This window comes from Panthera onca, chromosome F2 (genome assembly GCF_046562875.1).
Source record: "Panthera onca isolate mPanOnc1 chromosome F2, mPanOnc1 haplotype 2, whole genome shotgun sequence".
NCBI lineage: Eukaryota > Metazoa > Chordata > Mammalia > Carnivora > Felidae > Panthera > Panthera onca.
In genome coordinates this window covers 59,949,216-59,973,612 of record NC_138356.1, presented here as the reverse complement: position 1 = coordinate 59,973,612, position 24,397 = coordinate 59,949,216, and the positions used below count along the sequence as shown (strand labels likewise).

Sequence of the window (24,397 nt, the reverse complement as noted above, 5' to 3'; positions counted from 1 at the left end):
ATTTTGAAAAATGAGTGGCAAAAGTGATGACATTCTGTTTCTTCTCACTGTTTTCTGATTTCTGGAGCACTGCCATTCTCCACATTTCCTCTGGCCTTAAGAATGCCAGCTGGCTATTTAAAAGAAGAAGAAAGAATAAAATGCAAAAACAACAACAAAAAAACCCAGAAATCATGGCTTAGGGAACCTCGGCTCAGCCCCTCCCTTAGTGCCATGTAGCTTGGAGCTCATTGGCCAGGTTCTTTCTGCTGTTTTGATACTCGGCAGACCTGGATCACCGCCATTTTCTATTCTGCCAACTGGCCTTGAGCAACGGATCAACTCTTCTCTTTGCTCCAGGCTTGGAGGAGCTGGAGTGCAGTTTCTTTCCACAGTTTTGACCACCCTGCTTTTGGGCAATCTTGTTGGTGACTTTATGTTACTGATTTAACAAAAACAACCTGTCCGTAGATTGGTTGCATGCAGCTTTTCTGATCGTCCACTAAGACCTTAAACAAAGGGGCTATGTGGCTTTAAGCTAGGCAGATATGCACACACACACACACACACACACACACACATGCACGCACACATTTGTGCTGATGATGGTATAGCCATGGGATGGCCAGGTACATATGCTATAACGGGTATGTATAGTTTCCTTTTAAAATAGCATTTGGCCGTGCAATTGCAAACTTTTGTTTCATAGTGTAGGTGTAACATACATGAAAGAAGCGCTACAAGATTAGATAGAAAGTATTGCTCATCTGTGAATTTAGAAATCCCTTTCCCTGAAGATTCAAGTAAAAGGTTTTGGTTCTTTTAATTTGGTGTGATAAAAAATGTTGCCCTTTGGTGAAATCAGAATTATGGAGCATGATGCTTCTCATTTCCTGGTGCTGTTATTTTTACTGCACCAAATATGTATTTTAGATGGCATTGTGAATTACTTCAGTTGTCAGTGCAGTCAGTAAACCTGTGATTACATTATATTGCTTTTGCTCATAGGATCATTTTCTCAGCCAGTGCACCTGGGAAAGAGCTACATTTTCCACCAAATTGTAGAAGCTGAGAAAATTAGGTGGATTTTTTTTTCTTTTTGTTTTGCTCTAAAACGTGGTTGCTTTGTAGAATGTTGGTGAGCTCACTAATAAACATATGAAAGCACAGCCTCATCAAATGGAAAATAAAATCAGAACACCAAACTCCAGTACGTTTTGCAATAAAGAAAACAAACAAATTGTTATTTTTTCCAATGCAATTAAATAAAGAGACCGCTAATATTGCATTTATCTAATTAGCGTCTCTGCGGTACAAACTGCTCTTCATTTTCATCCCCTTCTTTGGATAGGTGTGTATGTTGTCGGGCTTTACCAACAGAAAACGTAGCTGGGGTTTTGGAAATAGCCTTCGACTCTTCGTGCAGGCCAGCCTCCTTGCTAAAAGATGGCGTTGGGAGAAGCACTTGTGAGAGACTTCTGAGCTTCAAAAAGAACACCTGTTGCTGTCAGCACCGCTTCCAGCAAAGCGTTGTTATGGGTGTGTAACTACTTTCTGTCAGCAGGAGTCTTTGTTTCAACCTGAGTGTTGTCCTGTCAGAAGTCAGAAAAAAGGCCCCAAGTCTCCTGAATTTCAGCAGTGAGTTGAGATGAGGATCTTTTTAAAAATGTCAGGCCAATTTAGGAGTTTGATGTGCACGGAATGGCCCCTTATACCCATGCGGCAATAACATGCTAAACTTTATTCTCCCTCAAGTATCCTTTCACCCAGCTGTCTTCTAGAAACCCTGGTGTTTATTCAAAACCCGTATTTATATTGTATAGAGTATGAAGAAATGCTTGATTATCGTTTATCTTACCCTCTTCTCAACATTCAAGGGGATGTGCCATTATCTAGAAACCTATAAAACTAACATCCAGTGGAATTCATGTTAACAAGTATGCCATGAGTGTGAACAGTAGTTAGAGAAATATCCTTCCTCAGACAAACAGAACTACCTCAGCAATTTGTGTATTTTGACCCGTTGCTCTAGGTAAGCATGTTCTGTCATCCAAATCTGCTACAAGAATGGATAGAAATTTTGGGGTACCAACGTAGTCAGGGGGTTGGTTGAATTTAGCATTTTTTGATACCAGAAACTGGAAAGAAATAATTGATGGCCCATACGGTATGTGTAATGGGCACTATCAGCTGTTTAAACATACACGAGTTATTTTCAAGCTTTCCAAACCCATCTGTCACCATATTGCTCAGCCACACGAAATAAATTGTCATTTCTCTCTATATAAACTGATGTAGTCCTAATTGATTTTTGCTTCAAACTTTTGTGTAAATAGACTTGTGTCATCAGGCTCTATTTTTTATTTGTTTTTGCTTTTGTTTCCCCTACTAGTAATTTATTGTATAATTTTGCATATATGAAAAATACAAACAGGTATAGCCAGCCATGTGGCCACATCCTAAAAAAAAAGTGTTAAACACACTTCGTATAGATTTAAAAAAAATACTTGTGAAAACAACAGCATATCTTTTTCAGTGTGTACAGTTGAGTTCAAGAAAAGCATAGTGTGTCTTCATTGCAAATCCAAGTAATATATCTCGTAGTATCTTATTTAATCACAGACATTTTTCTCTTACACTTCACAGTGTTAAGTGTAATTTACATAAACTCCTGGGGCTTTCTGCAATGTGGGAAACTGAGTTCATAAATGGGGGTGATAGGAATGAGTTTGAACACTGTTCTCTGTAGGAACCAAACAACGTTTAGGATGCTTCCAGTTCTCTAGAGAATTCTGTGGGGCATTAGGGGGTACGTAACTGAATAGGAAAGTGCACTTTTTTTTTCCAGTGGGGGCAAACACACAGGAGATTTGTTGGTAACTGATTCACTGGTTCCTGAGTATGTTTTACCTCTGGCGGTGTTAAATAGACCCAAGATTGCATCGGTTTCCCCTAGGAGATATATACTCCAGAAATACCCATTATCATTGCATGAGTTATCATAACACCTAATACCTCAGCTGGAGTTTAAACGTTATGACAGTTAGGGGACTTAACTCGGGTAGACTTAGGAGGGCCTGTGAATACAAGTTAAAAATCATGCAGTTGGCTCTCATAGAAGATTTAATTGTTAAAGTAAATGTGTATGGTCACTTTGAAGTCTTAGATTTTCCATGTAAATTAATGAACAAAGGGTACATCATTCTCCTTAAATTTCTATGAGTTTTTTTTTCCTTTTTTTTTCTTTTGCATTTGCATAAGAGGCAATGAAACAGTACAAAGTTTTAGTTCTTTCCCCCCCGCCCAGCTAAACCACTGGTTTAGTGATTAGCAGAGGAGACTTTTATATTATGTTTTCGGCTCTGTTCCCTGGTTGCAATTCACTCAACCTTGACGTAAATCTGAAATAAGTACTTTGTAAAGGGTTAGCCTTTTGTGCAGGGTGTGTGAGAAATCCTGCAGGACCAGGTTGGTTACAGAAACCAGTGTCAAGTTGCCTTTCCTGAACGGTGAATAAGAAAGTGCAGACAACGGGAAAGTGGGGGGTGGGGGGGGGGGATCTTCCAAAGTACACCCTCACCCTTCACTTCCGAAAGCCTTATTGTCTACCTTTAAAGGACTCCCAGTTCTGTTCAGTGATAAGTATTCATTGGGTGGGTTATTTTTGCTTTTTTTTTTCTTTTTTGAAATTATCCAGTCATTGCTAGTGGGTACAGTATGTCAGGACAGTAGACAAGAGTTTCATTCACAGAATCCACATTTTGTGTTTTGCCTGTTGAGGCTGGTTGCTCTTCATTTAATCTATTGGATCATGCTGTTTGCCTTAGGTGATCAGCAACCTTTAATGTAAATCCTAGGCAATCTTGTAAAACTAATGGAAAGAGAGAAAATACACGCACACGCACGCACATACACACTGTAAGCATTCCTTTCATTGTTTATATCTGTATTGTCCTAAAGGGTAGGTTTCATTATGTAGCTCCTTCCCGCCTTTGAAATACCTACTCCTTTTTTCCTTTAATTTTTTAAACTGAGTATATTCTATTATTTGTAAGTAGAAGTATGTTTTCTTATCAGTGCACTGCCTTGTACTTAGAAACTTAAAAAAAAATGAGTATTTTGTTTAGTTCTGAATACAGTCTATTTCCAGTTAGCCTGAAAGTTGTTTAAAATAAATCACGTTCCTAAAATCCAACCAAAAAAAAAAAAAATCTTCCCCTTATATAAACGGCAGTTCAGCATTGGTTAAGCATTTTTTTTGGCAGTCACAATGACCAACTAATTTGAGTTTCAGTTCTTTTTGGAGAAAGAGAAGAGAGTGTAATTCTTGATAAGTCTAGCTGCAGATTTGTATTGAGTACCAAAACTAAAAAAGTTTTCTTAATAAGAAAACTTCTTTAAATAGTGATGAAAAAATATCCCCCCCCCAAAGTGACAAAAGTAAATAGCATTTTCTTGATCTGTCAGAACAATCAGAATAAAGAGAATGTTGAAAGCTTGAAGATACAGAGGATCATTTCGCTACTTCACAAAAGTATTTTCAAATGGCTCTGCTGAGTTAGGGTTTTTATTTTTAATATCATTGAGTTACTTAAAAAAACTATAATGGTTTGTTAAGAGCAGAAGTTATACCTACCTGCAAATATATATACATGTCTTCTCGTACTTTCCTTCTTTGAGACTTTGTTATTGTATTACTGTGTGTGTGTGTGTGTGTGTGTGTGTGTGTGTGTGTGTATATATGCATGTGTGTATGTGTTCTTTTTCTTTTTTTTTGTCTACATTGCTGCAGTCATAGCTTGTTATGAATCATTTTGTGCGAGCACTATGAAAATCTACATCTTTTTTTGTAATTAATTTTGAAAAATATTTCAGAATTTGTTGATTGAGATCTGCACGTGATTAAAGGACCTTGCTTCCCTTTCCTTGGCAAGCTCAGGTTAGGTTGGTAACCAGGTGTTTTTACCAACGATTGAAAACTTTCCTTTAGACAAGTGTGTATATATTTTTTAATACCACAGTACATACTCAGTAGTGTTGCCGATGGTGGTCAGAACAGACTAGGTACTTATTGTTTTTCTTGCTCGGTTTGAAAGCTGTGCATGATTTGAGCCAGTAACTTAAAGACACACATTCTGTGTAGATGGATCTTTAGACATTACTCATGTTTATCCCTCTCCCCTGCATCAAGTTGCATTTTAATCCATTCTATCCTTAAAGTCACCAGGGGCACAATTCTATTTCCGTTACTTAGTTTGTATTTATTTTTGCTTTTTATATGCCCTCCCCTGCAATTGCGTCCTCTCTGGCTACCGGAGTTCTGCGGCAATTGAGAAAAAAAAAAAAAAAAAAAAAAAAAACAAGATTAAGGAAGGTTAAGATTAAAGAAGTTGAGAGAGCAAAGATTAAGGAAGTTGACCTCGCAAAATATCAGCTTTCTTCTGACACAGCTGATAGAGGAGAGCGTGGCTTGCCCTGCATTTCGATAGGTTTCCTAACATTGAGCCGCATGGCCTCCTAGACTAAGGTAGTGCCTGCTGTGTGCGCCAGATACACAGACTGTATATATAAATGGCCCAGAGGCAGCCCTTGCCTTCACGGTATTTGTAGTCTCATAGGGGAAGATAAGGCACATGCACAAATGACCAGAATATAGCTCGTTATTTGAAAGTGTCAGGTAACGTTCATATACTTGTCTCACCTTGCACCGCAGAGTTTTTATAAAATGTTTTGAAGCTTTCAGATCAAAAGGGTTGTATGGGTTCAAAGTAATGATAACACTAATCCATGATGAATGTTAATGTTGCTTTAGTCTTTATGAAAATAAAGCTGTGACTCTTGTACCTACCGATTTAGTAAATGTGGTAGAGATGATGAGGGAAGGGAATATTAATGATAGAATGGCAAATAGGTTTAGATGCCTTCTTCTCTACCTCCCAAAAAGCAAGCTGAGGTTTTTTTTTTCTGTGTTACCAACTCAGCAGGGACTTTTTTATGCTAAACTGATGGTTCTTAATACTTCAGCCATCAAATGGGGAGTGAAAATAGTTATTTTTTTTCCCCACCGTGCTGTCTGCTAGGTAGCATTTTTAAAAGAGAAATACGTATGTGACTTCGGGGCATTTGTCCAGTCTGGGTTCTGAAAGGCCCCTAAGTTTTGCCTAGAGTTGATAAAAGTAAATTTTATAGCCCTACGGGCAGTTTGCATCAGTGTACAAATTATTTTACCCACTCACGGTTGTCAACGTTTCTTTTAACTTTTCTCACAGTGCGTATAATTTTGCATTTGGGATTTGCCTAAAATGGATTCAGCAGCACTTCCCTGGAATGTTCAAAATAGTTCAAGGCACAAAGTAACCTAGATATTTAAACGGCCCCTTTACACCTTAGCAACGTGGTTGTTATGATTTTATGAAAACAGTCTTTGTTTCTCTTCTCTGCTAACTTCTGGCTTTAGTCAGCAAAGATTCCTCTGCCTCATTAATGTTGTGAGGACTCTAAATAAAATTCTTTTCATGGGTTGCTTTTTGGGCAGACCTGATATTGATCACTGATTTTAGTGCTTGTGTATTCCTGATTCATCTTCCCATTTGGGAAAGTAGCCTTTTAAAAAAGAGTTTTGAATGCCTGCCGTGATCCTCTCTCCATCTTTGGGAGATGATTTGAGCCTTAATGTTGACTTTAGCCTTTTTTCTAATTTTGTTTTTTTTTTGTTAAAGATGAATGGGCAGTAACATGAAAGGGGATGAATGGAGCCGAGAGTCATCTTTAAATTTTTTTGAAGCATAAATAACTCATTCTTGTTCTTTGAGTATCTCAGTTTCCTAGTGCCCCCCCAGACAGTCAAGATGAAGTCTCAGCATTCATACATGTAGAACTCAAGGCACTGTGTATTTGTATAAGATGTTACTAAAGGAATTATATAAAAACAAAATGCCAGTTTATCTGTCACTGCTATTATTAAAACCAACAATTTGATGACTCAGTTTCATTGTAAGGGTACACACATGGAAAAGGTGCATTTAAAATGCACCTGGAAGATTTTATAAGAGTTGCAGGGTTTTCTTTTTTAATGTTTGGAGATTTGGTGTCAAATTTTATTTGTAAGCACGCATTGCCCTAAGAATAATATCCTCATATGACCTCAGATATATTGAAACTGTGTTCATTCACACTATCAATAAAAACATATCAGTGCTTGTGAAGAGCCAGGCCTTAGTCTGGATCCTGTGTATTTAGTAGCAAACCAGATGGAAATGTCTTTGCTCTTATGGTAGTTACTTTGGTTTTGTACATCTGAACATTCAAGGCTAATAAATATAAAATATTTGTGGTGTCTGAGACCTAGGAATCAATCAGAATGAGCTCACACCTACTTAGTCCTTATAATAGCCCCAAAAGTGACACTTTATGAATTTAGTGTTACCCAAATAATAGTGTAATACAAAGATGGATGCCTAGATTTAAAATGTTAAAAGCTTATTTTAGAAGGCCAGTGAATAACATATTCTCATTTTTGTATCAATATTTCAAGTGCTGCTGGGTAACATATTGATATGCCGACACCAACCATGGATGATAATAAATATGGCATTTGTATTCATATTAATAAACTGGATAGAATAAATGGCAAAAACATCTTCATAGGATTTCAAAATGGGGTTTGTCATTCATAAATATTAATATATTTTGCAGTGCTGAAGCATTAACATTACGGAATAAAAGACAGCTGGCTTTATCTTGAGATTTTATGGTGTTTAGTAGATTTTAAAACATGGGCATATGTTACATAAAGCTCAGACTCCTTTAAGGGCAACCAAAGACCACAGGTATTCTGACAGGAACATCATCCTTACAAATGAAATCTCGAGGTAGGGTGTCTTTGTAAAAACAGTTGGTTTTAAATTTCACCTCCCTGTCCTTTTTCTAAAAAAAAGAAAAAAGAAAAAAAAAGATATTTCGTATTCCGCATTAGTATTCCAAAGATTCTTTACTATTTCTAGTTAGAGAGGTTTTTCTGTCATTTACACAGTGTTTTCATATACCTGGCAGGTTTGATTCAGGATAATTTGATAACCCTATAAGCACATGCAATCCGTCATAAAACTGTTACAAAAATATAATTGTAATTACGGATTTGAAAAATCTTAATTGTACAGAACCCCACTGAGTAGATGATGAAAAAAATCAGTGATTAAGTACAGGCCAATAATGGGAGAACATAAATCCACAAAATGAATCTTATGATACCAGGAGTGTTTTCTCATACTAATTGCTAACATGCTTTGCAGCACTGAGAAATACTGAGAAATAAGTTTCCCTATGCCTGTCTTTAACCTTGGAGTCTATGGAAGATTGTTGCCAGGGGTGCTTGAGTAGCCTGGGCTCTGATTTGGGGTCTGGCTTTCCCTCTGTTTGGGAGGGGTGGAATAACTAAGTTTAAACATGGATCTGTCGTTCATTGTTTTCCCTCCTTTTTTGTTGGAGTTCCATTTATAATAATCTACAAGTTCAAGAGCTTTCATTGAAGGCCAGTAGGAGATTTTATCTTTTTTCATCATCCTTTCCCAATGTTAACAGTAAGTGACAACTGTATTTATGCTGTGTTGTTAAGTTAATCTAATATTGTTTACCATTATGTGCCTGGTTATCCCTGGTCATAGGCTAAAGTTTACAGAGTATCAGAAATTTTAAGCGTAAAACACTAACTTTTCATTTGTTTCAGTAATAAGGGCAAAACTATTCCTTTGTTTTGTGAATTGAGTTTAGGATTGCCCTAATAATTAAAAATATGATTACCTGAGTTCCAGCATTAGACTTTCTGGGTCTTAAGAAAACCTTACCTCTTAATTGTACCATAATTATTAATGTTGGATTTGGATTTGGAAGTAATGCTTTTGTGAATTTTAGTGTCACTGAAAAACAAAAACATCCTTAGAGATATATTATTTTCCCAACTTTGAGATGAAAGGCAGACAGTAGCTCTGATGCTTGAAATGTGCTGTGATGTTGGGATACAGAATTGTAATAGCACTTGCCATTTGAAGATCATGGATTTGATGCAGGTTTTTAGATTTTGGGGGGAAGAAAAGGAGAAAGTTTCAGTGTGGTCGTCATTTGGCATTCTGTGACTTTGGGACACATGAGGATGAGAAATAGGGTCTTAAGTAACCAGTAAACTCCAGCACTAAACCTGTCCTTTGCAAAAGCTGACATATGAGTTACTAGGGTCAAAGATGCCAGGACTATGATTATGGAAATTTTGGAGATATGGCATGTAGGTGTACTTAGCATCATAAAAATTAGGAAATGCCACTAGACATGAATGAATTTTCTGAAGATCTTAGATTTCCCAAATTAATCTAGGTTACCAGGTTTGCCAAATGGGTGTTTGTGTGTAAAGGACCAAAAAATACAAGACATATATAACACTAGGATGTGCTTCTTGGCTTAGCAAACATGCAGTCTGTTCTGGGAGGAACACAGGCCCATGGACTGGCAGGCGAACAGATACAATAGCACTGCAACACTTTAGTATCAGAAGGACTCTGAATAAAGGACATCGATCCTTCACCAAAAGGACACTGATTTTCAAGACCTGTACAGTTGACTCAGGCATTGGGATCTGGGGTTAATTCTATTAACTGGGTATGGAAGCCTTGTAGGAGTTAATAGCCAGTTAGAATAGGCTATTTATGTGTCAGTAAAAACGGTTGGTAATTTAAAATACTGTGGTTTATCAAAGTAGCCATTCAGAAAAAAAGTATAGCCTGCAGTTTATTTGTTATAAAAATATTTTGTCAACCTGTAGCATCTTAAAAGCCCTTATTATTTGAGAGACAAATTAAAAACTTTGGGGGGTGAGGATAGTTGCCAATGTGAACCTTGATACCTGGTGGTTGCTAGTGTGCTGGGTGTTTTGCCTTTGAACGGTTAATCTTTTACCGTCTCTATTTGAGATTAGCAATATACTGAAATCACACTTACTCTTTAAAGTTCTGTGGCGGGTTTAGCATCATGTTAGCAGAAGGTGTTATTTGTAGGCCGGCTACTGGTTTGCATATGTGGAAATAGACTGGTCTACACTCTGCCCACGTGACCATATGCTGATGCTATGTGTCCATACCCTGTCCCCCATCAACCCTTCTACTTCCCATACTCTTGTCTAAAGAGAATGGATCAACTCTTCATGGGGGGAGGTGTCTTGCCAAACAAATCTGATTTTTGAAATCTGTGGAAAAGGTCACTAGTGCTTGGTAACATTTTGGAAACGTTATGAACACCTCTGAGTTTTGTTTTCGGGTTTTTAATAATTGCAGAAGAACCCTCGATGTTATAGTGACAAATGCTAATGTTGAAATAATGTTTCGGTTACACGGTATACCCTTACATTTGGAACATGTCACCTGGTAATGAAGATTCTGATTGAAATGCTACTTGGTATTCCACTGGAAGTTATAAGAGCAAAATTAGCAGAGGGAAATAAAAAAAAAAAAAAAAAAAAAAAACTAAGTGTAATTTTAACTAAATGGTTAATTTGGAATCATCCATTCCGAAGAGCTTTACTTGTGAAAACTCGGTGATTGTTAAGTGTCTGTTATACTACTTTTGCTTTCTCCATTAATAGCATCTAGGGTTTGGGTGTTTGGAGAATGAGACACCCAAAGATATTTTGGGAAGAGATAGGAAGGCATCATTAACCGCAAAGTAGCAGAATACCTCAGTGTTTGAGGTAGAACCATTTATTTTCACCTCTTTGCCCTGGTTCGTGCATGCTCATTATCCACCTGGTCTCAGTCTCTGTGGTCCTTCCTTTGTCCCTCTCCTCACCTACCCCTGGGCCTCCTGCCTCCCTCCTCACAGTCAAACCTCTCTAAGGACCTTCTCTGAACCATGCCGTCTGGAGCAGCCGACCCTTATCTCAGAGCTCCGTTGACTTGCTCCATTTCTAATCTCCTTGGAAGACTTATCTCTTCTTTCCGGCCTCTGCTCTGTTAATTTATTTCTGCTTCTATTATTACATTGATAAATCTCACATTTAACCAGACGTTGAGGAATGTGCTGTTGAACTGATGCGAATCTTTAATTGACGATGGTGTTGCAACTTCATTTGCCATAACGTGTAGCTCCTTTTGCACGTAATTGTAGAGAAATCTCAGTTTAAAACTTGAAAATGAAGGGCCGTTCAGTTTTCAGGGCTACAGAAATGCCCTCCTACAGGTACCTTGGGTTTGTCAGTGGGCTCTAGGTGGGGTTGGGAGGTCTGACTGTCCTTGTGATTTTAAAAACTCCCTTTTAAGACAGGTGGGGTGCCACCTTTAAGTCTACTCTGGGGGCTTGTGAGAAGGAAAAATCCTCTCCTATTATTCATTCCTGCCTAGGAATGCTGAGCCAGTCTTACTGATTCTCCTGTGTTTGTTTGCTTTGCCTCACTTTAAGAATGCTTTTGAGGAACTAGTTTAGTGAGTGCAAAATAACATACAGACACTCTCATGGAAATATTTATTAATACCCAGTATTGTTAAATATTCAACCATATTACAATAGCTTCTTTGAACTTAAAAATGTTTTCTAAATGTACTGCACAGCAAGTTTTGAAGATTTTAGGCATTTGATAAGGTGTATAAATTTAGAAATCTAGTTTGGCAAATACTTAGCTATCAGAGTCCTATAAGTTTATCGAAGGAATAATTTTGTGGGGAAGATGGTGAACCCCAAATATCCCCCCATTTATAATCAGATCAGAAATATAGATTCTGTCTTCTAATTTCAGCTCTTATTTATTCCATTATGAATTTACTTACTCGTGTGCATCCGTGAACATGAAGAAAACCAACAAAAGCTTCTGAATATCAGTAATAACCTATCATCATAGTATTTTAATCTAGAAAAGCAATTGGAGCTGAAAATAAAGCTACTTCATAATGTGGTGATATTTACACTCTCCTAAATGTTTGTCTACGTACTTATTATTTGTTGCTATTTACTTAACAAAAGTTACCTTCACCCTAAAGAGGAAAGCAGTATATTGCAAAATAACATAACAGCAGTCATGGCTTTCTGTTCTAGAAAGGTTTTCAACAACACGTCAGCCCAAACTTCATGTTAGTGTATTAGTGCGTTAGTGTATTAGCCTGTGTGGCTCAGTCAGTTAAGCGTCCAACTCTTGATTTTGGCTCAGTCGTGATCTCACAGTTCGGGAGATCAAGCCCCACATCAGGCCCTCCGCTGACAGTGTGGAGCCTTCTTGAGATTTCTCTCTCCCTCTCTCTGCACCTTCCCACCCACACTCACACTCAAACAAATAGACATTGACAAAAGTTATTGCGTTAAGAAAGGAAGAAATATGAACTACTTTTTGAAGAATTGACATATACCTATATTTTGGGTGGGTTAAGCAGGAGGAATATAGATGAGTCGTTTCTTTTTTCATTTATCCCTTATTTATTTTCACAAAGATTTGTTAGAGTATTTGCTCCCAGTGAGCCAGATGCTAATCTGGGCATTGCAGTATCAAGTTGAGATAGACAAAATCCCTGTTCCTTATAAAGGTGATGTTGCAATAATCTTTATAAAAGACTGTTACTTTTTCTGAAAGACTGTTTGCTCAACTATAATGATAAATAGGAAAAAAGTAATTTGGGTATGATTTTTAACTTTTTTAATGTAGTCATAATTGTCCCACTACTGTTAGGACTCATGCATTCAGTTCCTTTTGCCGTAGAGGCAATACATTTTTAAAGGCCCTTCTTATTCTCTAGGACGCCTCATTTCCCTAAAAGGTAGGGGTGTATTTTTATGATTCAGCATTCCGGGGGGTGGGGGGGGGTGTGGTGTGGTGTGGTCTGTGACCACTGTACTAGGTCAACTTAATTAGTCATTTCTTGGATGGACCTTCCCCTCTGGATATTGCCAGGATTAAAGTTCGAAGGTAAGAGTGCTTTGAAGGAAAAAAAAAAATGCTGACAAATAGTGTTATCTTCAACTGGTTGTGTAAAAGGGAGGATTTAAGCTTTATAAGAGCTGATAGGGATGCTGATTATAACAACCAAATTATTACAAAAATTAAAAGAAGAGTCGTGATGGTACAGCTCAATTACATGCAGTTTGTGGGTTATATTTAGTTGATTTACTGTGCTGCACAGTTGAATCAAAAATACTATTTTATTTTCATACCCTAAGAAAGGGATATATTACTGTAAACCACTGTTATCTGCTTTATTATATATTTAGACATTTCTGTGGAAAATTAATGCTTAAAATTCTTCGTGTAATATGCATTTCATTTTATACTCATGATAACTAATCTGCATGAAAGGTAGCAGGAATATTGGGGTTTTTTTTCCTGATGTAAAAAAAATAAAAGGGTAGTAGCAGACAGCACATCAGAGGATATGTTTTTTTTTTTCTTTTTTAAGAGATGAAGTAACTCTCCCAGCAAATTCTAGCATTTTCAGATTATAGAGCACATTATGTAACTTCATACACCAGTGTGGACCTCAGACAGATTCTTTAATTTTTTGGAAAGGCCTCGTAGCACACTTAATCTGCAGATCCTTTCTGGGGGGCAGGGGGAAGCGTATCCTGTTAGATTTGGTGACATAAAGGTCAAAAGATAAACCGTAAGTGATACCTATGTTTATTTTTTTGACAGTGTTAAATTAGCAACCCCTCAGACCTCTCCTGGAGAAGTACAACCTGAGTAATTGAACATGTCACTAGGGACTCTGCTTGGTTAAGCTGATTCCTATTATGTTGACTTGTCAGGGGCCAATAATTAAAGCTGAAGAGCGATGCTCATTAGTGTCTGCAAGATGATTCAAAGAGTAGGAGAGAGAAGTCCTTGAGGCACACCTGCAAAAAGGCAGGCCCTGCATGGAGGTGAGAGCAGACGGACTGGCTTGCTTTTCTGCTGTGTTAGCAATCCAGCTATAAAAGGGCTGCACTAAATCAAGTGTTGCAAATGTATTCTCCTCAACTCAGATTTTTAAATGCATTTTACTTCTGCCTTTGAACATAATTTTGTTCCATGTAATCATATTCTGCTCAATTATGTTTTTAATGCTATCTAAGATGTTTTAGAAAATAGATACAAGTCTATTCAAAAGCACTTTGAAAAAATTTTATACTACTAATCATTTCATTCATTTTACTGGAAACATCATAATAATCAAAATCTGCTTTGCTGCTTTGAACTCTCACTACCCTGTGTGTAATCCATGTGAGTTGCCCAGCTCTGCTGATAAAGGCTTTAGCATACATTTGTCACATTTACTTTGCAAAAATGGAAAATTTTAATGTATATTTAACATGAACTAAAGCACATCTAGTACACAAGCATTGGTCTAGAGAAGCCTGGAAAAAACAAGACTGCACACTAAGTGTAGAATTTTAAGTTTATCACAACTTGAACAAAACTGTGGGCTTTTCTAGAACAACCCATACATTTTAGAACTGGAATGGTATGGGAACTTGAGTTTTAAAACCATGAAAAACTTCAAGTCCTCTTCTTTTGAAATTGGCCTTGGATAGGTTCAATTATTATAAACCTATCATAGAATCATGGAATATCCAAATATCCTAAATTTTTTTGGAAAATTAAGACAAAAATGATTTATTGAACATACTTTTTTTTCTATAATCTGATATTGAAACAAACTGTTTTGCCATGGTGAACTGGCCCTTTTGCATCCAGTGTTGTGCCTATGAAATCCATCCTTCACACTTAAGCTGGAGAGATGTCTTTATCTTTTACAGGATTGCAGAGTTAAGTCTGGAGTCTTTAGGTTGGCATAGATGTCCTCTATGTACACATGTGTAGGATTCAGCCTTGAGGAGGCTCTTCCTGAACTCAGAGTTTGTAGAGCTTGTATCACTGATATACCTTGTTAGCCGGAAATTGTGTATGTTTCCCTTTCCTCCAATTGAATGAAGTCCCTCAAGGACAAGGACTGGTTTTGTTAATGTTTTCAGGCATAGTGGTTGCAGTTGAGTAAAGGTTGGTTAAACTTAACTTAGGGTGCAGAAGAGACCTTTAGGGATAGTTATAGATTTCCAAGACTATCAAGGGCTCTAGAAGTCAAATAGAACATCTCCCACCCCATGCCAAGAATTCCTTACATGATGTTCTTTAACAAATCCTTCCCAGACTTTGTATCAATGAGATCACTTCTTTGCAAGGCAGCTGTTTCTAGATTGAGCAGTTCCAAGTTATGATGGTGACAGCAGTTAAAAGAGCTGTACTTTATGTGAATTTTCATTTAGTGATTGAGGCACTGATTATTATTACCTCCATTTTAGGCATAAATATGTTGAACTTCAGGGAGGTTGAGTGACTTATCCAGAGTCCCACAGCTAGTTAGTGATTGAGCTAGGATGGGAGTCTGCATGTGTCTGGTTTAAGTGCTGGAATGCTTGGCTGCCAAGCCCATAGCTGCCCCTCTTTTTTTATTACTATTATTAGAAATCTATTTTTGATTATTTTTCTTTACAAAAGCCAACTGTTAGAGATTTTTAAAACGCCCTACAGATCATTTGTTACCATATAAACATATGATTGTATATATATTTTATAAAGCAAGGAGAGATTTTTGCAACATTTGTTATTCATTCAGGTTCATGAGGTCAACATTGCCCATTAGACTGTTGATACATAGTAGTGACATGAAAAACATTGCTCAAAACAAGTGGCTTCCTTGAGTTTATCTAGTAAAGCTCTAATTTATATTTAATACTTTGTGTTTCTTAAATCATACTCTGAAGGGCCATCTTTAACATGATATTATAGTAGAAAGTCTACTTGATTGAGATTCTTGGATCTGTCTTAACTATTTGGAAAAATTTGGGCAAACCACACAGCTCCGGGAGTATAGTCCTTTTGCTCTGAAAAGGAACATGAAGGAATCCTTTTTCTACTGATCTTCTAGGTTTGATACTAGAATAAAATGGCCTGTAAATGAGAACATTTTCTAATTTATGTTTTGAAACTTTTATAAGAGTTCATGGATGCTCCCATCATCTACAATATATTTTCTAAGATCTGTCCTATTGGAAATACAATATCGACTTGTGACAATGATATAATGCTGAATACGAGCTCCTTTGCATGAGGAAGATTAACAGTGTTTGAATTTAAAAGGATCTGTCCTAAGCCTTGAACATTTTTTGCTTAAAGGTTCCCAATAGTGAGGGGTAGTGGAGAGAGATGTTCAATTATACATTTCCATTTTTAAATGAATTTATTGATTAAAGCTAGAAACAGTACAACTTCCACCTTAACTCATAAATTTCAAAGATTTCTCTTTGTGATGGAATGAGATAAACCAATTATATATTCTGCCCAGTATGCCTCTCCTCTGTTCCTTTAAAAAATGTTAAAATGCCATTGAACCAATTTTTACGGTACTATTAATCAGTGTAATCAGTACTAATACACTACTTTACCAGCTCAGTGCCACTTGTCAGTAATATGACAGGGAGAATTTTACGTCTTCTTCACAAAGGCTTTCATCTATTAGGGGGAAAAAGGAGATCAGGATTTTAATTGTTAGCAATCAGAAGTCTATGTGATTAAGACTGGCATTCTGAACAAGACACATCAGAGATTATGCTGGGAATATTTTTCATCCCTTAGGAATTCTTTTATGAATTTGAATATAGTGTTATTTACCAATACCTGAAACCTTAATTATAGACCCACTGGAGAGTAATATGCCTGTTAGAAGATAAAAGAATTTGTGTTAGAGTTAAAGGTTTTCAAATGTTCCAACTGGCTCCCTTCCCCCTTCTGTGTCTTCGTTTGCATGTTTCTAAAATTCAGTCCTCTAAATGAATCTTACTGGTTTGATTTCTAAAATGCTCACTTGAAGACTCCCGATTTCTTTATATTTAGGCCTATGAGGAGCACTTTTTTTCTGTTATAATAGAAGTGATCCTTAGAGTGGCCACATGTAAATTTGTTCCTAGTGTTTACACCCCAGTGCAGTCTCTGGTTTTCAGATGATGAATTTCAAGCAGAGCATAGGACCCAAAAGGAAAACTCAGGTAAGTGCAGTCTACAAGGAGTGGAGGAGAGATGGCTAGCATAATGGCCGTACCTTCAGGGGTGAAGCATTTACTGGGACAAGAATAGATCCAGAGGTAGAGAATTTCTTTGGAGGGAACCCCGGGAGAGAAGAGCAGCCCAAGGAAGTTCTGGTTTTCCTGGAGCTTATTGTGATGATTGCTTCCTGTCAGAACCACTTAACACTGCGTGATGCTGTGAAGTGACCAATGTACCAAGTCACTTGCTGAAGATCCCAGAGTATAGGGACAAGAATCCACAGCCAAGTTTAAAGGACAGGCCATGAGCTTGAACCCCATGCTTCACTGGCCTAGCTAAAGCTAAAAAGGATCATTGGATGGTTTCAGCTTAGCACAGAGAATAAAAAGAGAGGGAGAAGGAAGATGAGGGACAGAGACAGAGAATGGAATCATCCATTGTCCTCTTCCTTCCCTAATTAAAAAAAAGTGATGCTTACATGTCATTTTAACCAAGTATGGGCAATAAAAACATCGTGTAAGTGTTTGCTGTTTGATAATGGCATTTTAATGATTTTATCAGACTAGAATTATACTATTTGATAGATTTCTTAATATAATTAAAAAGTAAAATTAAGTAAACTTCCTGTAATTTGGATGCTAGGTTAAAAGCCTAATTCCTAGTAAATTACAAAGTCAGTGATAAACTTCAGATGTCGTTGACAAGTGTACTGGCAGTTTTACTATTTAAACATTTGAACTGGGCCTTTGTGGGGAAAGTTGACGTGGGATTCACATTTTTTCTTAGAATTATTTACTGTCTGCCTTTTATCTCTACTATGGACATCTGCCCTTCTTTTCACCAACCTGGATCTAGAATGAACCTCTGTGTACAAGTTTGCGAATTTCTGTCAAAGTAGAAGTTATTAATTCAGCTCGTAGTAGCAACAGTTGTGCAGACAAACTGCTTTGCCCAAGTTTGTGGTATCTGTTTGTATTAAGTAATTAGAAGTGTAGACAATCTGAAAATGCTTTTAAAAGCAATTTATATGCATGTTAACTTACTTAAGCGTTAACAACCTCCTATGTGTATATGTTATATTCTTACATGCCAAGAGCATTACATTTGTATTTTTTCCCTACTTTATCCACCGAGCATTTTGTGCTTTCTGGTCTTGAAATGCAAAGGATAAAATATGTCAATTTCTGAGTAGCTTATAAAGCAAATACTACTTTGCAAATATACATATTATATTTCTGAAGTCAAAACAAGTAGCATCTCCTTCAAGTGTCACTTAAATGTATTGGAATACAGATTTGATTATTAGAGAAAGTCATCTATTCGTACAAGGTTTTTGTGTTTTTTGTTTGTTTTGCATTTTTTATAGCTAGCAGTGGGATTCTTGTTAAAAACATATTATTGCAAATGAGTTGTAAATAATATATATATATGCATGTGTAGATATGTACTTAATTAAATGAAGAATACATATATAATATATATATATATGTAAATTTTTGGCATTTTATTTCTTTTGAAAGTTGCTTTCTGCCAGTCTTGACATTTTCTAAATAGGCTCTGGAATATGAATAATGCCAGGTTAAGTTTACAATTTGAATAATTTGAAAAGGCTTTTTTGTTGTTTCCTTAAGGCAGAGATGATGATAAATTAAAGGCACTATCATGCCATTGTTGTATATGGACGTACTTTTTCAGATTGTAAACTGTTTTATGTTGTCTACGGGTTTTATTCTAGTCTGTGCTATCTGGAGATAAAAGAATCCAAACTGGTAAAATGAATTGTAATATGTGCATTTCAGTCATATAACTTTATATTCATTTTTACTTTTTTGAATCTTGTCTGGAAATAAAACAGTGAAGCCATTTGTTCTAAAACTAACTTTAAATAGTGGATTTATAAAATATAATTAAAATACGCTGTGGAGTTGACTGTTGCGAAATCTTTCGGTTGTTGGATTTTTTTCATAAATCTAGGCCGAATCTTCATCTAAAATATACATAATAAAATGACCCAGTTTTAATATAATCATTTTTACCAAGTGTAAACTATTGTGTAGATCTGTTTTGTTGTTTTCATTTTGGCTTTAGTTTCAAATAGTTTCAAGAATAGAGTAATTTTCAAGAATGAAGTCACTGACACCATTGCATTATTTTGTGATAGTTTAGTGACTGTCTACTATTTTAGTGGCAATACTCAAGGCTCTTAGGTATAGTACAAGAAGGGATATGGATTATCTAGATAGGAATTAGAGACACATTTAACACAACACAGTGAACTATTGAAATTGAACTCTGACCATTCAGTCAAAGTACTACTTAAATGACAAGTAAAACTCATGTGGTTACCACATTTCTACCAGTAGAAGAAACTCTAATGTGGATTCATAGACAGCAGCAATCTCAGGGTTTCTTTATTTTGGACTATTTGATCATCTAGGTGTTATTTCTTCTTGTGCTTGACCACATGTGCTAGTTCCTGACAGTGTGACAGACGGGAGAAGCACTGTAAGGAAGTATCCTCTCAAGCCACGTGTACGGATCCACTTCAGAAACTACAAGTAAGAGCTGCAAATGATAATGAGATTGATAAAGAGGATTTTGCTTGGGGGATTCTCAAAATACAATTGTTAAAAAAAAAATTCTCGGGCTTCTCTCAAGGGATAATCCATAAGCCATTTAGGTATCATGTATTGTGATCTGCATTTTAAAATGACTGTGTTTAACAGTAGGAACTTTAAACAATGTATGAAAAGATGGAAAACCATCTTGAAAAGATGGCAAAAGCCAAGAGTCCCACACAAGTTACAGTTGCCTGAAGAATGAAGTAAATAAATTTATGGTGTTGCATTTTAACTAATACAGATATTAAGTACTGGTGGTGCCTCTCGGTGAGGTGGAAATGGCTGTGTTTAAGTTCATCTTGGTATAAATAACAATGTTAGTATCAGTGCTGCTCATGAAAGGGATTTTCTTAGGTTGCTGGATACTTATTACTTTTATTGAGTAAAATGGTATATAGTACAAATTGTAGTTCATATTTTCAGATATCATTAAAAGAATGTTTTCCCCATGGGGGGCATGCTGTCCATAGCACCTGCTGGCGAGGCCAATGAATTAGAGCTCAGATCATTTCTGACACTTCTACCTGCAAAGGAATCCCACATCATACCCATCAGGACTACAGGGTTCTTAAGGGTGTGGCAGGAAAATACTCTAGGTACAAATTCATTAAACCCTCACAGCAGTCCCATGAGATAGATACTGTTAGTCCCATTTTACTGATGAAGAAAATGAGACACAAAGAAGGAAACTGGCTACCGGGTGATGGGCTGAATTTGAATTTGAAGTTTGGTACCTCTTCGGCACCAGGCTTTCCTTCTTTTCTATCATTTTAGCCACCAAAATGATATTTAAGGGATTTGAATTATTTCTCATTTAGGCCTAAAATTTCCTTTAAATACCCTGATATGAGGATTTTATTTCATGTTTAAGATATATTTTTGTTCATTTTGCCTTGATGAATTGTAAATAATGACTTGGGGGAAAAAACCCATGTCTAACTGTTTAGGATATGTGCATTTTTATGTTTCATTCTTAAAGGTACCTTTAGTACTGGCTGAAAGAGATATGAGTATCTAGAATAGATCATTAGAGCTGTTTCAGGGAAATCATTCCTGAAATTATTTTTGTCAGAGCAAAGCCTGAGGATTTTATAAGATGGGTAAACGATCTACCAACTGATGAGAAGGCCATTTGAAAATCCAGCCTAAATGAAATTACATTCTTACTTGTCTTAAAGTGAAGTATTGTTTCATTTTTGGTTCATTTCAATTTGACCTTCTCATGGTGCATGAAGAGAAAAGACTTTGGGCTTTCAACAAGTTGCTAACGTGAATCTTGAATGAAGGAAAAAATGGGGACATCATTTTTCAGTTTCATAAAGGTTAGCCTCAATGCTTAAAATCTTTATTTTGGTAAAATCTTTTTTTTTCCCCTTTGTACTCACTTGCTTAAACTAAAATCAGAGATCTCATAGTTTACATTAAAAAAAACAACAACCCTTGGTTCGTTCAGAAGAAAAAATCACAGATGGCTAAAAAATTTTTAAAAAGGAATTTTGAGGTGTCTTTGGAAAGCTAACGATTTGGCAATTTTTAAGTCATTCCTAATCTTGAAAAAAATAAAATACAAGCAAACTGGGGTATTAGAGGCAGATGCGCACAACCCAACAGCAGAAGCAACAGAACCCACAGGAAGCAAAACTTAATTTAATCCTTATCACCTCAGGGTGACGTACCAAGAGGCTTTGAGGCTGTATCTTTTCCATGTGAACATTCCTGCTTCCAAGTGAGGGTGATCATGGAGAGAATGACAACAGGGCCACGTGCTTGTTTTCCCCGTTGTGCTTCAGGTGGTGTTGAAAATATCCGAAGTCTCTTCTTTTTCTCCTCTCTGTCTTCTGGGCTTCCACGTCCCTTAGGACACGGATCTGCTTTAAAACTGCCATGATGACTTCATGAAATTGTATGAGTCAAGCTTAAGGAGAGTATGGATTCTTTGCTTTTTGCGAGTACGCAATGAAAGGCGTGGGTTCTGTTCTTGGATCTTGTTCAGTAAATTGAAAGGAGAAAGCTAAAGCTGGTGCTTTTCCTCCTGGAGCTGTGATCATTTTAGAGTAGGCCGTATTGTAGGACTTAAAATTGTTTAATTATAGCATTTGACAGGTTTCTCGTAATAATAATAGTTAGCATTTATACAGCCTGTTTCATCTTCAAAGCATTTCACAAGCACTAATTAATTCTCACAGCATGCCTGTGAGGTGGGTAAGTATCATCATCCCCATTTTACAGACGTGTAAATTGATGCAAGCCAAGTTAAGAGTCATGCCATAGGCCATGGTGGGAAGTCAGAGTCTAAAACCAAGATGGAAACTCAGGAGTGGCTGGCACCTAAATCTTTTTCCTTGGCCCTAAATTAGGCTTCTTCCCTCTTTTCTCCATCTTCTCATCTTTTTTTTTTTTTTTTTAAGTCCTAGAAGGGACTTTGTGTGGTGTTTTCCTTTTTCAGTCTTCCTCATAGAAAATAGTTTTTTTAACACTGCCCCAGAAATAAATAAATCATCTCAGTATAACAGCTTTAAAGACCTAATATGTCTAATCAGGATATAAATATTTCGGAAAGTCAGGAAATGAATTAGGTTTGGGTGCAAGAAAGGGTTCCAAATTACATTTTGCCTAATAAATATTGTATCCGTAAACAGTAAAAGTAATGATAGTGATTAGTTAACAGTACCAAATAAAACGTACATTTAAAATGAACCTGACCGGGCATTTTTGTGTCATACTGACTGATGTGTACACAGTCCATTCTTTGAAAAATCAAGGCACTCATTTGAATTGTAAATTGCCAACATTGTAAATTGTAAATTGCACTAGTCTTATTGTGCTGAGATGTGACAAATTACAAATGGAATATTGGCTGGGCTTCCATAGCGTGCATTTCTCTTCTGCTTGCTGCTACTATCACCATTAATCTCTTTTGCAGAAGCTGCACGGAGAATTGTTCTGGACATGGAAAGGACATTAAGTTGCATTGTTGGCTTTTGCTGGGCTCTGTGTGGCTTCTCTGACCTCTAACTTTTCATATTGGTGTAATTCAGTACAGTGCTACTCGTTTTGGGTCCTGCTGTGTGTGGATATAAGAGGTTCTGGCACAGTTTATACCTGCCAGCTCACTTAATAAATATTGTGTTACAGTCCAAAATTTTGGCTAAAATGTGTTAAGTATATCTCACAATGGAATGTGATCCTTTAAAAAATTCATATCAAAATCACAAAATGTATCAAGGATGAGTGGATTCTTATTCCATTCTCGTTTTACACATAAGGAACCTGAAATTGAATGCTGTTCGTAAAGATTGGGTTTTAGATTTAAGGCAGCCTATGTCACTGTCAGAACTAGAGACTGTAGTATCTTCGGGTGGAATGCTTAGCCTGTGTACATATTTAATGTTTCTAATTGTTGAGCTTTCATCCTAGAACACAAATAAGTTACATATATAACTTTGGACATGTGTATACATATAGAAGTTACTTTTCCAGTCAGGCACTGTAAAAGTGGTCTATTGGGTTGGCAATAACCCATGAAAATTGTTGATGCCAGAATAAAGGTTAGTTGCAGCTTTTTGTTTTTAATAGTTCATAGTGAAAGGATTCATGTGTATTGAGTGGGAGGTGAAGTTGAAAATGTTGCCCTATGATGATAAAGAAAGATGGATATTAAGAAAGTATAGTGGAAACCCTCTTAACCCACCTCCATGTATCCAGCGCTCTCTGGACTCTGTAAAATGCACCACCTGATGTCCAAGCACGCTGAGTGCCTTCAGACAGTAGACTGTATTCTCTAACGTAACGTGGATACACTCTTCATACTACTGTTGACACGACTGTTTACTAGGAGTCGGTGGGGATTGTTCCAAACCTCTTGTGGCATTTGAACTTACCATTATATTTCCATAAACAAATTAAATAGCATATAAAGTTGTGATATCTAAGAACGGAAAGAAAGTTCTCCTATGACTTTGAAAGTAGATGTTTCAGAAAGATTTAATGAAATTTTACCACTTGAAGTATCAAATTAAGTGTGAGTGAGACGATGATAAAAGATTAAGGGAAAGATTGTAAGCATTCAGAAATTTTAGAGGGTTTATTATATGCATGGGTTTATGTAAGAAGGACAGCGTGGTATCTAATTCAAACAGCGGCAAAAAATGTATCATGTGTTTCAACCTATGATAAATGATTGAATTGAAGACTATAGGAACGGATTAAAATAAAAAGTGGCACTGTATGTGGCATTGTTAATGATTCCCTGTTTCAGCAGTTAACTGATGACTGATCAGTCAGCTGGTGAGGTGACTTCTGCAGTGGCAGCAGATCAAGAATTGCTACTCCTAGCTCCTAGGTCTGCCTTTTCATTCCATACACCTAAAACCACCAGACGTCAATTGGTTGGTTGAGTTTACTTAGGTTTATAACATTATTGGTGTTTTATATCCCTTAGTATTTACTAATATTTATTATACTTACTACTTTACTAATAATACATACTCCCACTAGTATTCTACTTTGCCTCTGATGTTTGTGTATTTTGGAATATTGGTATTGATTATGAGGGTTTCCATTATGCGGTTTTGCCAATTTGCACAAAAACTTAAAGACATTAGTATTTCCTCCATAATGGAGCTCGTAACCCAAGAGAAGTACAGTGGGACTATAAATTCTAAACTCTAAGGGACGAAGACATGTTAGTGGTCTGAAGAATAGAACAGACACACCACAATCAGGAGGCGGTGTGTGGCATTTGAAAGTTTCTCAT

General features: G+C 36.6%; 1 protein-coding gene across 3 annotated transcripts in view; it reads left to right on the top strand.

Annotated features, from left to right (window-relative positions):
* Window positions 1-24,397, top strand: part of TRPS1 (transcriptional repressor GATA binding 1) — a 257,738-nt gene that overhangs the window by 103,274 nt on the left and 130,067 nt on the right. The gene's annotated exons all lie outside the window — the stretch shown is intronic.